Raw genomic sequence first — 17,918 nt, 5'->3', positions numbered from 1 at the left:
AAAAGTTATCAAAACAAATTCTATGGGACTGAGAAATATTATTTTCTACTTTTTAGTCCATTTATAAAAGCGTTGTATATTAAAAAGTTTTTTTTTATATTATTTATTTTTAAGCTTAATCTGTTTTGTCATCTGAGGGGACTTTTTTTCAAAAAGTTCTTTAAGAAACTACTTTTATTTATAAAAAACTCCATTTTTGAAGGTATTTACAAATCGGTCCAGCTCACGTAAATCTTAATATTTTTACGATATATTTTGGTGGACGTCTTAAAATATAATACATTTTGTAATCCCGGCGGAAAAACCGCAACTTATTTTATGTGATGCAGTCTAATGTACATATGTAGTATTGGTGTATGAATTTGCAAATACGTACATTTAAAGGCTTCAATATACCTACGCCAGTCGACTTGTCACACTTTGTAAATTTGTCCACAGCAAAAAACAGTATTCCACATTTCAAAATCAAATCGTACCAAAAATTAAAACAAACATTTTTGGTCTCGTTTGTCGTTGGCGTGAAAATGAGCGACAAATCGATTTGGTTGTATATACCTTTAAAATGTTATTCGTCGCTGCTTAGAGCTGCTGTAGGTCCATGTGGCTTTGTTTGCTAAAATAAGTTTTAATTTTTGTTTGGTTTACTTCAGCTTTGCACCACCAGATGCCAGGTAGAAATAAAAAATAAAAAAATCGATTTTTGAATCGATTCGAATCGAAATAAAAATAATCGATGCAGGCAGAAATCGTCAAAAAATAAATCGGTCTCCCAAAATCGATTCATATGTATATTTTGTCAAATAACGCATTTTACTTAATTTTTATAAATAAACAAAACTCAGCGATCTGACCAAACTTTTATTGTACATAAGTAACTTTAAAACCTACATGCATACATTGTTAATACCAACATAGTGGTTACAATATTTTCATTTTATGCCTTGTGAAAACTCAAAGTTAGCCCTATTTAAAAAAAAAAATTTAAATTTTTTGAAATATTTTTTTTTAACACAAATGAGAAAAAATGTTACGTTTTACTTCAAAATCAATCACAATTTTAAGAAGTATAATGGAGCTCACGGCACTGTAAAATAATTTTGTTAAATTGTTGTGCTGAGAAAACATCAAAATAAATACAAAACAAATATATTTTTTGCAAATCGGACGTTTTTTAGTTTTTTTTTTTTGTTTTCGCCGACTCTATATTTCACTTCTTATTTTAAAAAATATATAAATAGAGTAATTAAGGGGTGAACATTTTTTATGAAAATTTGCATAAAGTTGGGAATAACAATTTTTGGAGTTTTTGTTGTATTAGTATTAGTCATAATTTTATATAGAGTTATTTTCAACAGGCTTCCCTGAAGAGCACTATAGTCGGAGGAGAAAGGTCATTGAATTCTTTGCTCTCTCATATTATTATTATTTTTTTCTTTTTTTGTATTTAAAAATTTTTTGGAGCAAACCATAATTCAATATGTATCAATTGAGCAAAAATCTAATATCGTTTCCCGATTTTTTTGAATCGATTCACGGATAGAATGGGAACTAAAAAATCAACAAAAAATCGAAAATCAATCTTCGATATAAAAACGCCATCTCTACTTTGCACTGCTTGACGTTGGTCGTACGTACATTGCCTACAGCGAAAAACGAAATTGTATTTGGCATGAATTTTTTTTTAATCGGGTTAATGAACCATTTTGAGCCTTCTGCCATATGGCTTTAGTTAGGCATCGAAATGGGTAGATATGTTAAAAACCTCGAAATTCAGATTTCCATTTTTTAATTACTTATACTTAGCTTGAAAGAATAGAGCGCCGAATATGTAGTGAAATTCAAGACTTTTTTTTTTTTAATGTTTATTTTTTAATAGTTATACATTTGTTTATCAGGGCGGAGTCATTTGTACGGAGCAAAATTTGCCAAGAAAATTTATATCAAATTCAAATTCTATGATTAATTCTAATCAAAAAATGGCGAACAAACCGAAAATGACGTTTCACCCTCCCAATTTTCAAAAGAAAAATCAGCATATTGTATGAAGAAAACACAGACTTTTGTAAAAGAAAAATTAATTTCGTTTAGAAAAAATTATATTACACTGATTTTTCTTTTAAACATTTGGAGGGTCAAACGTCGCTTTTGGTATAATATACCATACTATACATACTATATTATAGTATGTTCTTAATTTTTGCTTAGAATCAAACATAGAATTCGAATATGCCATACACGTTTGTGCAAATTCAATTACTACGCCCTAATGGTTGTATATGCATACATACATACATATTAAATTAAAATAAAATACCTTACCATGCCATACTGTCGTTAGCTGACATAATCTTAAAAATGAACTGTGCCATTTAATTGTTTTTTTTCCCCAGGGATCGTGATAACACAATGCTATAAATTTATTTTTTTCAATCGAAAATTATCATTATTTTATAATGATTTAGTAAAATCTTCTAAATACAGATTTCTTACCCGGACCTAATTATTATCTCGTGTACTTCAAAAAGATTTAAATAATTCGAATGCAGCAACTGCACGAGACTTTCCAAGTCTATTTTTTTTTTAATTTGAAACGGTCGCCATAACGCCATACATACATAAATATAATAAACAAAAAAAAATAAAATTAATTTTGTCGCATATAAATTTAAAAGGTATACACTGTAAGATTTATAAACCAAAAAACGAAAATTTTAAATTATGCAGGAGACCCAAGAGTCAGTCCCTTGAATTGTATAAATACAATAAATAATTTATCAAGTTTATAACTTTTAGCAAAGAAAATCGGCTATTTTTTACTTGGAATTTTGAATAGAAAAAAAAGCTTTTTTTGGAAATTTTTTTCCTAACGGAAATTTTTAAAACTTTTCGAATTTTTTTACAGTATCTTTCGATTTATTTCGGATTTTTTCGGAATCTCGATTTTTTTCAAAAACTCAGATTTTTAAGGAATTTTCCTGTTTTTTCAGACTGTTTTTTTTTTGGGGATCTTTCGGATTTTTTCAGTCTTTGGGAATTTTTCCGAATCTTTCGAAAGTTTTTCCCGGAAATTTTTTGTTGATGTTTTCGTAGCTACTCGAACGTTTTTTGAAGCCTTTCGAATGTTTTCGTGATCTTTTCGGAACGTTAGTATTTTCGGAATCTTTCGGCTTCTATTCGGAATTTATCGTTCTGGGAACCTTTTATATTTATTCAGAATTTTTCGGATTTTCTGAAATCTTTGGTTTTTTTTTGGAATTTCTTGGGTTTTAGGAAATAATCCAATTTTTTTTTTAATTTCTTTGAAACCTTTTTCAAACTTTTCGAAATCTTTCGGTATCTCTTCGGTACTTTTCCGAATTATCAGGCACTTTTCCTTTTTTAATCTTTCGGATTTTCCGTAATCTTTCAAATTTGTTTTCGGAAGCTCTCGTATTTATTTTTTCGGAATCTTTCGTATTTCTGCAAATCTTGCGGAACCTTTCTCCGATTTTTTTTCGGATGCTTTCGGAACTATTCGGAAATTTTTCGGAACCTTTGAAATTGTTTTATTAGGCACTTTTGGTGTTGTGTGCAGAACCACTTGGGAACGGAATAGGGTGGGTTACTACGGGAGCACCGAGAGGGTAATTTAAATTATGGAACTTATTTATATCGAAAGATTTATTTTAGTAGAAATGTGTTTTTTGTTTATATTATTTTATTTTTTTAATATTATTTTATTTTTTTAATGTTATTTTATTTTTTTAATATTATTTTATTTTTTTAATATTATTTTATTTTTTTAATATTATTTTTTTTTGTCTAGTGATGAGCGACCGATCTGTAAAAACTCGTCAAGCCAAACTTTTAGGCAATAGGTGCGTTCTTATTCGGTTTCAATTGATCTTAAGCTCGATTGCAGCCGAGAAATTGAATTTTGTCTTAACACTAAATTCGATCAAAATCATTTGTATTTGAGCTGTGCGCGTATCCTTGAATTAAGTCAGTTTTAACCCTGTTTTTTTTTGTTTACAGATTTATTTCACATTATTCATTCGTCAAATAATTCTATGGTAATTTCGAAATTACCACTCTCTTATTTGAATGACTTCTAATTCATGGTGGTTGGGAAATGGCGCAAAACTATTTTTTTTTTTGCTGCGGATACTAAGCAGCAACACTAGGTGCTGGATTACTGTTTTTTTTTCGCTTTTGAATTCTCTTAAAAGTATTGCGCCGAAGGCGGTGCATTCGCCTTTCATTGCCCATCGTGCCACATACAGTGAAGCTTATACATATGTATGTGCCTATGTATGTACATACATACACAAGTATACTTGTGCGTCTATTGCCATTGCATGTGACCTTAATTGCTGCTTTTATTGTTGCCTGGCGCATAAAACTGAAATACAGAAAATTTAATATAGTAAAATATAAAACGTTTTATTATTGTTGTTCAAATACAATATGCCGCTTACAATGCACACTTTGTATACAAACAGCGTTGCCGTTTTGATACAATTGTATCATTTTTGATACTTTTTTTTCTAAATTTTAAGATTTGGTACTTTAATACGTTTTTGTGATACTTTTAGCTGGCAAAAATGAATTTTTGAAAACTATGAATAATATTACTAGTTTAAAGGCAAATAATTTTTTCTTGTTATTTAAAGTTTTAAAATTTGATATGTAAATATTTTTAAGTTTGATTCGGTAACTCTTAAAAGCGAAATACAACCCGGAATTTCTTCGCACATGCTGCTGTTATAGGGCCCCTAAACCACACTAAAACACTGCGCAATTTTTTGTCTAGTTTTGATTTTGGAGTCCAGATCGTGCTGTAAAATATGGATAAGAGCGTAGAAAAAACATTAATTTATTTTAATAATCTTTTTTGCGTTTTAAAGCTGAAGCTATCAAAATATACGACACACATTCATATTTACTTGAACACCATTTCTCCAAAATAAGGGTTGCGCAATTTTATTGGTAAGTAATTTCCACAATATTACTTTTACAAAGCTTTGGTTGCGCAATGTTTTGCGTGGTTTAGGGGTCCTATAAGTTTGTTTTTCGTTATGCAAATAAGCATACAGATTCCCTGTTTTTTGTTAAAGCAAGTAATAGAATTTTTGTTTATAACTATGGTTTTAATTATAAAATGTAAATTATTATTTTTTTTAATAAAAGTTTAATAAATAACAGTTGTGTCTGCTTTTGATACTTTTTCTGCTTGGCAACTATTACTTTTTTTTAAAGCTCGCGGCAACACTGTATAAAAAATCTTCAAATTTACTTCGCTCTGCGTCTCTAGTCTCTAGTCTCTGGTCTCTATGCTCTTCGGCGCCAGCAATACTCAACGTTATCGTAACACTACTCTTTCAGCGCTTAACCCTCTTCTGTCAGCTTTAGCGACGTTGTTGTTTGTCCTGCTTAGCTTTCTACTTGGGCGCCCCTTTCACTTTAGCTTTTGATAATTTTTTTCTTATTGTTTTTGTTTTTGCATGCATAGTCTAGTTGCAATAATTTGCAAGCGTCTTTCCCTCCACTCTTACCCGTTCTTGCACTTACAGTACAGATGTAGAGTACGTCAACACTTCCCTTCCATTCGTTACAGCCAGCCGAGCTCGAACAATTTGCACATTTCTCTTTTTCTCTAGCGAAATATGTACTAAGAAATGCTGTTAGAATGGTGCTCAGCTCACTTTCTAAGAGTGCAGTACTCGTAGCGTGCAAGCAAGCAAGCAAGGGTAGGGGAAGGGGTGGGGTAGCGCTGCAAGTGGGTGGGTGGCGTGTGACTGCTATCCGCTGCTGCGTTCTGCTTGTATGCATTTCAATGTGCCGTTTAGATTAGACGCCGCCGCCCACGTCCCCGTTGTCACCAGCAGCGTCGCTCATCGGCTCATCTTTGTTATTGTCGGTTGACGTTTCTGGGCCTGTACTAGTTTGTCACACTCCCCTGCCGGTTCTACGCCCTCTGCCCGAGGTGTGAGCTTCTTGGTGACTAGTCTTGCTGTTTACCTAACAAACTGACTGACTGGCTGGCAGTGGCGGTTGGCGGTTGGCGGTTGGGTATGTTGGTTTGCCGGTTCGTTTGTTGCTTGATTGCTTACTACTTAAATATGTACTCGTTGCTTGGGTTGGGTTACATCAGGTCATTTTGATGTCGGTACACTTCTCGAAGGACGCACACGGCTACAAGTACGTTGCTTACGTGCGAGTTTTTTTTGTAGCATTTGCATATGTTCGTATAAAATGCAAGCCCATAAATCTAATTTTTGTAAGAACAAAATCGGTAAACAAATCAATTGTTGACAATTATAAAAAAAATATATACCATTTACGCGAAGGTATACAGCGAAAGAAATTCCAGAGCAGAATTTTAGATACAACATCGGTTTCACAACTTCAGTTCATTGCTTAGCTTTCCACTTTCTAATGAAACGTTTCAACTAAGATATTTTCATGTCCAAAACAAAGTCAATGTAAAAAAAAAATCTTCGTGAACATGCGCGACAATATGCATACATATGTAAGCAACATTTCATGCTTACAAACCACCATTCCTCTGTGGCAGCGTTTCGACTTCAACGTGGATCACTGGAGTAAGAGACTTCAGATACACACATATGTATATAGGGTTCTTGCGCCTAATTTTGAATCACCGTGTTTTCCCCCGCCGTGCTGTCGTTTCAGATCTGCGAGGAAAATAAACCTCGCGAAAAGAGTTATGTTCTTCAGATGGCTTACCCGACCCTAGCATCCAGCCTATCTAAACCGAGCATACGTCTACGATTTGATCACTAGGCCATAGCCACAGCTCATTATTTCTGTAAGTGCTGTAAGGGAGAGTTTTAATAGATTAAGCATTTCCGGTGCGAATGTCCCACACTCTGAGCCATGGCACTGGGAATCATATTTTCGAAGACTCTGACCGGAGGTCATATCTGGTTAAGCCAAAGGATAGCGATTGCTTAAGGAAAAGTATGGTTAGAGGAAAACCTTTCCTCGACAATCGACATTTGTAGTGACAAAAAATAATTTATCGTGCTTACAAATATAAACTTTTACACCTTGGTATTTGATAAAGAAAACTTCAAAACCAAATAACGGTATCATTTGATTTGTAAGTGGTCAAAGTAAAGTGAAATATTGGAATTGATTTTGTGTTCTATTTTGTGGCTATTTTTCAACGACCATATTTAAGTAAATATTTATCTGTTTTTGTTATTTTTAAAATAAATATTTATCTAAAAAAAATAACATAAATATATAAAATAAAGAAAAAAGTAAGTACTTTTAAGCAGGACTGCAAACCGGTTTTGAACCGAACCATTTTTGTTTTGAAATGCCAAAACCGAACCGTAAACCACTCAAAAAGATTGTTCGGTTCGGTTCAAAATCCACTAAAGCATAAAAAATGCTTGAAATGTATCGAATATGTATGAAAGAAAATTCGTGAAATAATTGACAAAAAGCAACTTAAAACCTAATATTCTAGAAACTATTATTAAGAAGTTTATAATGTAGATGACACTGTGAAGAGTTTTCATAATTTTTGCACAAAGTTTTAAACTTGGATTTTTTTCGGTTTTTGTTGGACGTCGAACTACTTATACTTAAAAAAGTAATCATTAAATAACCAACTAAGCAGGCAAAATTGTTAAAATTTTGCATTCCTATTTAATTTTACACCACTATACATGTGGATATTTGAGTTTGATCTAAAAAAGAAAGCATTATTTATGGCATCATACATAGATTCCCTACAGGAAATGGGACTAGTTTATAGCTAACTATTAACTAACTAGCTGTCGTCTAGTGGTAGCTATATATTAACTCTTTCCTTTGGCCATAACTAACTACTTTTGAAGGGCGATGTCAACTAACTTGTAGGCTAACTACTTTTGCACATAAACTATCAATAAAACTTTTTAAATTTTTTATATTTTTATTTATTTAACTATTTTATTTAACATTACATATTTGCTTTTTTGTCTACATGTTTTTTTGTCGATCAGACAAACCATCAAAATGATAATATAACATTTCGACCTTTATTTTATTTGTCCTGGATACGAAAAAGAATCTGCGAAGTGCAGAAAAAAAGTGTATTGAAAGTAATTTTTGTATGAGGATATTTAAATAGAACCTTGTAAAGAAAACAAACTCCCGATAACGTCTGCATGACTCCTGCACGACTTTACAACTAACTTAAAGTTAGTTTTGTCATAGCTAATTAAAGTTAGTTATTTATCGAAATCCCGCAAAAAAGCTAACTAGAAGTTGGTTATTTTAATCAATTGATATTTTTTTTCTGCAGGGTTTGTATATGTTCGTATTATCTGTATCCGTTAGCATTAAAAAAAAATCGAACCATTTGAACCGAACCGAACTGCGGTTCAGGAATACTCATGAACCGGTTCTTCAATCGGTACAAGCTTTTTCTAAGTGCTTCGAACCACTGAACCGAACCGCACCGTTTTTTGGAGTGGTTTGCAGCCCTGCTTTTAAGATCTATATGGTAGTTTTTTTTTCATGAGAAAAATACATACTTCTGACATAACATATTATAATTTTTTGTTCCTTCTTAAAAATGAGATTTGAGCAACCTTTAAAAAGAGGCCATGTTTCGATTATCAAAAACATGTGAAATGAAGTTTTGAGTTTAATTCGTCAATTTCCTGTTGCGATTTCTTAGAAAATTTAGGTATTCTGTAGGTACTCTTGATACTGCCAATAGTGAACTTATTTACCGTTTGGACGGGAGAACTCAATTAAGAGAGGAAACAAAAGGGTGTTTACAATATTGTTGTTGCAAAGTCTGCTCCTTGTAACTATTCAGCAGACAAATTGGGAAATACAGACCTTTCAGGTTCTCAATTGAAATGAATATAATTTGGCAACATTTTTCAAAAATGGCCACTGTATAAATAGTACATAGTTTGTATAACTAAGTGGCATCTTTTTAATATAAATATTTAAAAAAAAACTGCAATCGTTTTCCCAAAAGTCTTAGGAGATTTTGTATGGATACAATTTACATACATACGTACATAAATACTATTGTACATTTTTTTTTCTACTGTCATTTTGTTTAAAATGCGCTTTTAGTATTTCAGTGTCTGTTTTTTTTTTGTTGTTGTCCCATCCATTTTTCAAGCCTTGAATTGCGGCAAAGTCCATCCACCTCTTGCTCTCGAAATTGGCAAACGTAAAATTTTACAACAAAAGTTGCGTAGTTTTTTTGTTTGTTTTAATTTTATTTTATAGTTTTATTGCCAACGAGCGCACCAGCTATTGCAACGTTTGATTGAAGGCGGAGTAGGGAGCGAGTGTGTATGTATGTATGTATGTATGAGTGTGTTTCTATAGATGTAAGATATGAGTTTACCTCTTTTTCCACTTAACAGGGCATTTGTTGGTGATGTGTGTGGTGGGCGGCGGGCGGTGGGTGATGGCTGATGGCTGATAGGCATGACGGGCTGCTCATTGTACATTGACTGACGTGTTGCAATAAGCCAATGCGTATGTATGTATGCCCCGGCATAAGTGTGATTATGCGGGTGTATATACATGTGCATACATATGCATATATGTATGCGTGTGCGCGTTGCATGTGCTCGGTGGCGTGAAACGCACTACCATTGTTATTGCTTTTATTGTCGCTTTACCTAATGCTGTTGTTTTGTTGCGCATTTGTTGCCTTTTAATACAACAAGCCAAAATCATTTTGCCGTAAATCCGCGCCATTTCATTGCATTGCATTGCACTCAATTTCAAAACGACCGACCGTCAACGTTCGTTGATTTGTTGCATTTTTTTTTTTTTGAATTTTCATTTATTCTTTTTTGGCATTTTGGATGTTTTGCTTTTGGGTTAACTAATGCAAGTCATTTAAAAAAATATTAAATTTGAATTATAAAAAAATAAAAATAAAACAGATTATAATTACAAACACAATCGAGTGCATTTGTTGTTACTTTTTCTGAATTTAAATTTTTAATGAGCGCATTAGCATTTGTAATATGCGACTGTATGTATATAAAAAAACACTCGTAAAATATTTGTTGCAGTTTAGTGATCACCCTTTCCACTGTTTTAGCAGTTTGGAACTGCATTTACCCGGTCGGAACTGGTTTTTCAACTACTCATCCATATGTATGCATACTTTGGCTTGCATGCTCGCACAATTTAAATCTTGTTTTGTGTTTTTTTTTTTTTTGCTTTAAAACACTTCGCACCTGAGCCACAACAATATCTATCCCGCAGCGCAATGTTTAACGACTGCAACTAAATGTGAAAGCGTGCTTCAGAATAAAATTTCACCTTTATATGGACTCCTACACATTTTTCTCTTTTTTTTTTTTTGTTTGCTCCATTCACTTTTACACGCTTGTGATTGTGTTGTCCTTTCCACTTTAACGCAACCAACCGAATTGTCAATTGTTTGTCGACGGTTGGCTATTAAGGCAGGTACATACATAAATACAATACATACAAGGGTAGGAATGTTTTCCCGATGCAATAGGGAGCACTACAAAAAAAGTTTCCGCTAACCGAATCGATTCCCGATCTTAAATCGATATCGTGCGAGCTGGGCCGCATTAAAAAAAATATTAATAATTTCAAAAACCGCATTTTTTTTTAAATTTCATATCGATGTTGTGCAAGCTGTTCCGCATTGAAAAAAGAAAATAAACTTTCAAAACGCGCATCTTTTTTTAAATTTCAAAATCATCTCAATCAAAGTTTATGGCAATTTTTCATGCAAATTTGAATAATTCAACGTGTCAGTCGTGGCAATGCAATATATTTCAAAGTTTCAAACTTTCTACAGAGAATGTTTATTAAAATTTAAAACTTTGTTGTCTGAATTTTTAGAAAACTTTCGGATATGCAGTCTTATAACTTATTAAATTCTAGTTTAACTAAAAAATCGCGTTGATTTTTAATATATATTTTTTTTTGCTGACGGTGTCACGCATTTTCTTCTATAAAAAGGTATTTCTTATATGGGAAAAAGTGCATAACACCGTCAGAAAAAAAAAATGTTCAAAATTCGATGCAATTTTTTAGTAACTTCAAACTGTTGTACTAGATTTTAATATAGGCTATAAAACTGCATACCAAAAATTTAGAAATTCTAATTAAAATACTTTGAATTGGTATGAAAAATTTGTGTGATTTTCATTTTTACAAAGTCTGAAATTTGAATTTACATGTGTATATGGTATTTGTTGGATAGATAAAGAGCTATAATTTTAAATAAACTTTAAAAATAATAAACATTAGACAAACACAAATTTTGAAGTGCTATCGTTTTGTTGCGGGCTGTATGTATGTATGTAACGACAATATTGTAAAGACATGCATTCTGCGTGTGGAGGTTCGTTCATCAATGTCTACAACCAAAAGTTGGAATTTTCCACCTTTGACGAACTAATATTTAAATTGCGCATCGAATTCAAGCGATTTACATATACATACACATTAACCCATGTGAATTTATAAATTTTTGCAAAAAAGAAAAGTTCTACATATATACCAGTTCAAAGATATATATAGCACACCTATTTGAATGCCATTATTTACTAAAAATAAAAGACTACTTAGCTTATCAATCATTCAAATTATAATGATATTTTTGTATTTTACAACACCATATACATACGTCTTATTTGTTTTTATTATGGCAAACGCCTTGTGCTTCAACAATTTACATTAACTTGTTTGACACAATGCTGTTCATGAACGTTGTCAAAGTCGTGCCATAGAATTTTACAAGCGATGTATGTATGTATTTATGGCTATTTATAAACTTTTCCAGCCGAGTAGAGATATAAACAATGCCATTTAACATTAACGAATTCTTCGAAACGACTAGCGGTAATTACCGGGTATAATCTATCTATATTGCACAGCAATATAGTATCCACAGATTTTATGTACGTAAATAAATTACATATTTAGAGAAGAATATTCTCTGAAAAATTGCTTATTTTAGTGCAATAGTTCCCAAAGTGATCCACGGGAGACTCGACGGTGGTCTAGGTTGGCGTGGAAAAATGGCGGCTCACAAAGACCTTGGCTTTATCTAACAATGTAGGCAGATAATACACTGCTCAAAAAAATTGAGAAGGCAGGAAACAAATTCCAAAATTTTCGGTGATTTTTGACAGGCTGTATTTCGGCAAAAAATAGTAGTGTTAAGAATTCAAAAAAAAAAAAAAATCATTTTAGGGCAAATTTTGCAATTTTTGCTTTTTTTGTCCATGGGCTTGAAAAAAATTTCTTAAATTAGGAAGTCATACGGATTAGATAGCCTGCTCCTTCAGGTTTAATTTCCGTTTTTAAAACCTCGCTTAATTTTTTTGAGTGGTGTATTTTAGGACAGAGGACACTGTCAAATTTGGTCCACGGTAAGTCCATCTCCAAGTTCTCAAAGAGCAAAGGGTTAGTGATACGCGATGAGGGAGCAAAACAGCTCTGTTTATTGTAGCGTTATAAATGGCGTCAATCATTTCCGCAAAACCATGAATAGACATTCCATCAGTTAAAGTGATTAATTTTTTACTCCACTCGCAAGCTTTTAAAAATTTAATTTGTACAAAATAGGCTCCAGTATATAGGTACATAGAACGTTGTAGAAAAAGGCACATCAGAATGCAGTTACATCCTCCCAGCTAGCCAAGCTTTCACTTGTTGCCATCTTCCGGCTATGTGTTCATCACATACATACATACATATGTTGTATAAAGTCATCGGATATCATCGACTCTTGCAATTTTTAATGCCTCGCTCTTTGTCATTATAAATTTCCCCCTTTTATTAAGTGATTTGTATATCCGCAAGTATAAATAGCTAGAAGTTATTGACTCCTCTACTCATTCTTTATCAACTTCTCCACATTAATATCTCTGAACGCTATCAACATCTCCGCCACTTCAAAGTGTATAGGTACAAAAAATATACTTGCATACATACACATAGGCACATAAGTATGTACATAGGTAGGTAGATATGTAAGTTGGCTTTCCAATCACGCCTCAAACTAACTCACATTTACTATATTTCCTCTTCCGCTTGTTAGCGACCAACCTGCTTGGTCAGCAAGCCAATCAGTTAACCCGAACTGAATGCTACAAATCATCTAGCCCTGATCGTCGCTTAATACCAACAATAGCGGTGTTTCAGTTAAGTGAAGTGGCCCCGATAGGAAATTTTTGCCTACATATAGACATGAGCGCAAAAATTGATAATTAAAAATTACTTGTATTCAATCAACTGAAGTCGTGGCTCTTTCTGAATATTATCTTTGTTTTTTGTCACATTTGATATTTAATGGCGAAATTGCGAGATCTCAATAATGCAAAGTGTGCTGATATCATCTCAGTGAGCCTTTTCAACTTAACCTAACTCTAGGTTCAAGCTTCGATTAGCTTTTAAGTAACAAACTAAAGGTATCATTCGGACCGTAAATTAAATATTCATTTTTAAAAAGAAACTGTTGGTTCATTTGAAGAAAGTTGCTTGACATAACTTCTGTGTAATTTTTGCTTTAAATTGAACTAGTTCATTAGTTCGTTCATTAAAGTAAAGTAAACTTCTCTTTGGCAACACTCTAATAAAAATGGAAAGGTAATTTTACTATACATATGAGGCCATGAGTGCCAGAGGAGCGTATCTACAATTTTTTTTTTTGCTCTAGTAATATGAGAAAGGAGCTAAAAAATAAATGCGGCCTTCTACGGTTGCGTCATTGTCGAAATATTTCGGTCTCCTTTTGATGTTTATCAAGAGTTTTTCGAACATTTTCAGGTGTTTTTCGGAATCTACCTGGAATTTTTTGGAATGTTTCGGAATCATTTCGGCCTTTATTTAGAATGCATCGGGACTTTTTCGAAATCTTTTGGGACTATTTCGGAACCTTTAGGGACTTTCGGAACCTTTTGGGACTTTTTCGGAATCTTTTGGGGCTTTTTCGGAATCTTTTGGGACTTTTTCGGAATCTTTTGGGACTTTTTCGGAATCTTTTGGGACTTTCGGAATCTTGGGACTTTTTCGGAATCTTTTGGGACTTTTTCGGAATCTTTTGGGACTTTTTCGGAATCTTTTCGGCCTTTTTCGGAATCTTTTGGGACTTTTTCGAAATCTTTTGGAACCTTTTCGGAATATTTTGGGACTTTTTCGGAATCTTTTGGGACTTTTTCGGATTTTTTTCGAGAATTTTTCGAAACCTTTCGGAAATTTTTCAATTTCTTTCAGGGGTATCTGTTCGTTATTTCTATGCGTATATGCCTGTATGTACATACACATGTATGTATTTATGTGCGTAATTGTGTTCGCTAACTTCCTTGCAGGCATAACTCGTAACTTTGTTATGTGCACACCACAGTGTTGCCTTGCATTTAATTGAATTTTAAACTTGTGGCGGCGTTTAGTTCACTTATGGTTTAGGTGTTTTTGCCTTGTAAACTTTGTTATTTCGAGACGAACAAGCGCACCTAAATACATATCTACCGCATGGGCATGCGTTGAACTAACCACATTTATAGCTAATGTTGCTGGTGCTTCCGCTACTCTCGCTGCAACAGCTCTGCATAAATAAAAATTTCATCATTTTTCAGTTAAAAGCCAAGCCTCTATAGTCGCTACTCTACAAACTATTTACAAACTGCTAATTCAATGGCATACATACATATTTACATATGTAGGTAGCAGATACATGTTTACATGCATTTGTTTTATGCACGAATCCATTCGATTTAGCTACTCGCATATTACCATTGGAGTGTGGCTATAACCACCCACCTGTTTGGAAATTGTTTTAATTTAACGCTTGCATTTGCTAGTTACAAGACTATTTCCGGTCCAGAAATACTATGTACCAATAAAAAAAAACCAACTTAGCACTTTCCTCTCTTGTTTGAAGTGCTGTGTACTTTTTATAATTTATTTTTTTTTTTTTTGTGAAATTTAAGACTTGTATTATTTGCTGAATAGTATTTACATTGAACTAGATTATGTTGGCTAGTAAAATAAAGTACGATGTTCGTTTTATCGATCTGGAAAATCTTTGGTTTGCTGTGTTGAATTTCAATCTGCTATTTTACCATCGCTTTGGGCGATGATTCATCAGCTGTCATCAGGTCAGTTACGCTTGCGCGGGTTTTTGCTAGGAGTCGGACCAGATGCTTTCACACTTTCACTCAAGTCCATAATACGCTCTTGAAAAGGAAGTTTACTTAAGGTCAGCATGTAAGCTTTTAATTCCATCGACATTGGAATTCGCGAGCCAGATTATTGTCACCGCGAAAAAGATTTTTGTCACCCAAGCCATCAATTCCTTTATCCATTTCCTAATCGCCCCGCACATAACAATTAAAGAAAATACTGCTCAGAATGACACCACCTTAAAAATTCGAATACATATACAACTTTGTTACTCCAAATTAGCTATCTGGCAACCTTGGTTAGGTAGTATCAGCTGATATCACAAGCATTACAACACACGCGTTATTTGGTCCCTTTATAACAGGGTTTGTTTTGTAGAAATGACTGATAATTTATAACAGACTAGCAGGTCCAGCAGACGTTGCCCTGTCTAAAATGAATTACCTACCTGATAACGCATTCGAAAAAATATGAAAAGTTTTAATTGGAGTATAGTCATGTGTCGTTTACAGCTTTTTAAATACTTTATGTGCCGCTTAATTACGTACGTAATGCAGAATATTTTCAATGCTGTTTTATTTGTATATGAAAAACTGCTTTCATATGTTTTTGATGCTTTTAAAATTTTAAGTGATTTAGAACTTAAGTACTATCCACAAACCTTCTTCCCATCATGCCTTAGTTTGTTTTAGGGGTTTTCAGCATTTTTTTCGTTGCTTTTCTGAATATTTTCGGTATTTTGTGAGACTTTTTATTAGTGTTTTTGGGATCGTTTGTGTAATTTTCAGGGACTTTCGATTTTGATTGTCGGGACTTCACCGGTATTTAACGAGATTTTTTCTGGACCGTTTACAATTTTTTGAGGACATTTTGCAATCATATAGGATACGGTTCGGAATTTTTCTTAATTTTTTTTTTTGTTAAATATTTTTTTGGGTTTTTTTCGTGAGCATATAGCATTATTTGAAGAGTTTTTCGGAATGTTTTTTTTTTGTGATTTCTCGGGATTCTATTTATGAACTTTGGAATTTTTTTGGGACTTTTCACATATGTAGTACTTGATTATGTACTACACCATAAATACCTAAATACTTTAGTACTTAGTATTTAGTATACAGCGTGGCGACGAATAACTGTTACCCAGGCTTTTTTGCGAAATAAAAAGGTCCTGTATTGATTTTGTGAAAAAGTTATTTTATTGTTAATTTTCCACAGATTTTACTTTAGTTGTATTAATTAGTTTTTAAATTTTAATCCTTATTTACATTTGCCAGAAGTGTAAACTTTGAGAGAAAAGTTCATTTGGCACGCAGGTCTTCGTCAGTTAAATTATTCCATATCTTCTGTAACCATAGGCAAATTTTTTTCATTTTGAGTCCCTTATACACTCCCCCTTTTGTCCAACATAAGGCCTCATACTCAAAAATCGAATAGACTCGGAACTGGTGACTAGGACGGCCATTCATTCGACCAACCTTAAACTGTTTTTGTTTTCTTTTTTGTATTTTTTTATACAAAACCTAAGAAAAAATACACCTGAAAAAGACTTGCGTGCCAAATGAACTTTTCTCTCAAAGTTTAAAATACTGGCAAATGTAAATAGGGATTAAAATTTAATAACTAATTAATACAACTAAAGTAAAATCTGTGGAAAATTAATAATGAAATACTTTTTTCCCAAAATCTATAAAGGACCCTTTTATTTCTCAAAAAAACTGGGGTAACAGTTATTCGTCGCCACGCTGTATACAGTTTTTGCCCATCATTGGTATATACTATATTTAAAAAATATATATTTTTTTAACTTGTACTAAGTATATATTTTCCAACTCATCACTCATTTACGATGACCACATAATAAAGTACTTATTGCTCTTTTTTCTTTCTCTTCCAGGTAAATATCAATCCACTCCCCCCAAATACATTTTTCGTAATCAAGTGTTTATTAATAACAATTAATTTCAATGGAAAACTCGTCGCCATTGCTTAGGTAAGTAAGCAGGAAATTTGTACTAATTACGCACTTACAAGTTATGTATGTATGTCCTTCAGCGTATACCGTTATATACACATTCTTTCGTCATGTTTACTTAACCAACTTTCATAACAAATTTTGCCCTGTTGCTGCAATAAAATAGAAATTTTTTATGTTATGGGTGGTATGAATTATGGTGGGACCGACCTTAGTTAAAAAGAGAATTTACGTCGTTAAACGTTTGTTGACCGCCACCTCTATGTATTTATGTATTTTTATTTGCGTATTACACAGCCCTCACTGCGGACGCGTAGAACCAAGGTGGGTGGGTCTGAAAGTTGTTAGCTTGTGCGAAATGTCGCAATCAATTTCATTTTTACCTACTACTTCTTTTACGACTTTCGCCTTCATACTTACTTGCTGCTATACTTGCGCCAATCAATAATCTAATGGCGATTTCGTTTCTACAAAAAATGTTACCTTCTCATCGCCCGCTTCTTAGTGTTGGTGCGTAGAGGGCGAGAAAAAGGTTGCATTTTTCGGTAGAAACGAAATCGGCATAAGACTGCCTGCACTTCTCTAATGCCCTTCTACATGTGTATATAGTATGTACACATATGTATTTGTGTGAACCACTTTCTAACAATTTAGTGCTAAAAACCTTCTTAATGTCCTTGCTGGTCTAAATATATGTAGCTATATCACGCATATATATATATATACCGGCAGTGGCGCGCGCCATAACTATAAACATATTTCCTGTTCCACATTGGCTGGCTATCCGGCT

At 33.1% G+C, this 17,918-nt stretch overlaps 1 protein-coding gene across 7 annotated transcripts in view; it reads left to right on the top strand.

The window, feature by feature from the left end:
* Hipk (Homeodomain interacting protein kinase) overlaps positions 1 to 17,918 on the top strand; it is a 109,586-nt gene that overhangs the window by 71,906 nt on the left and 19,762 nt on the right. Inside the window, exon 1 of one of the 7 annotated variants that reach the window (XM_017611183.1) lies at positions 17,656 to 17,660. The exons of the other annotated variants lie outside the window; for them this stretch is intronic. The gene's annotated coding sequence lies outside the window, so the exon portion shown is untranslated. Of the gene's footprint in view, positions 1 to 17,655; positions 17,661 to 17,918 lie in introns of those variants that run through there. 7 annotated transcript variants of the gene reach the window in all.

The sequence above is a fragment of the Rhagoletis zephyria genome, unplaced genomic scaffold, assembly GCF_001687245.7.
Source record: "Rhagoletis zephyria isolate East Lansing unplaced genomic scaffold, Rhagoletis_zephyria_1.1 Rzeph_scaffold_00376, whole genome shotgun sequence".
NCBI classification, from domain to species: domain Eukaryota; kingdom Metazoa; phylum Arthropoda; class Insecta; order Diptera; family Tephritidae; genus Rhagoletis; species Rhagoletis zephyria.
Note: the sequence above shows the minus strand (reverse complement) of the source record. Positions and strands in the feature narration are given on the sequence as shown.